Source organism: Poecilia latipinna, unplaced genomic scaffold, assembly GCF_001443285.1.
Source record: "Poecilia latipinna isolate Pla-1442-1.1 unplaced genomic scaffold, P_latipinna-1.0 Scaffold3278, whole genome shotgun sequence".
Taxonomy (NCBI): domain Eukaryota; kingdom Metazoa; phylum Chordata; class Actinopteri; order Cyprinodontiformes; family Poeciliidae; genus Poecilia; species Poecilia latipinna.
In genome coordinates, this window is record NW_015115894.1 from 1 (window position 1) to 604 (window position 604).

The following is a 604-nucleotide window of genomic DNA, read 5'->3' on the forward strand; positions in this document are numbered from 1 at the left end:
CTGTAACGCTTGGAAAACAGGGAGATCTTCTTGTCTTCATTTCCTGGAAGCAGCTCTTTGAAAGTGTCCAGAAATGCTAAGAAATTATAGTTGTTCTTGCAATAGTTGTGGTCAGTGTTGATCATGGTGAAAGCCTTTTTATGAATTCTAACTTGGTGAATCTCTTCTGGACATTCTCATAGCAGGTGATGACTCAATTCAATGTGGTCACCTAAAAAGACGGCAAAGCAAACAACACAAGCACTGTGTCACATCAGCCAAGTTGCTAAATAATGCACATAAAGGATAACTTTGACTAACATATTAGCTTTTAATTTGCTAGATTAAAATTGGAGGGTGAAAAAAACTATTTGCCTGTCTTTAAAATATATTTAATATTAAGGGCTAACGTTACAGTAATTGTGTTTAATAACTTTAGCTAACATTAACCTACAACAAGGTAGGATTGGCTTGAATTGCTTATAGCTAACATTACAGAGAAAGAGAACATAGTCAATGTTATTTTCTCAAAGAAAATGTAAAGTTAATAAGACACATACCTCATAACAGGAGGTCTGGCCGTTATAACTTGTGTTAGGTTGTCCCCACAAGATGGAAAATTTCT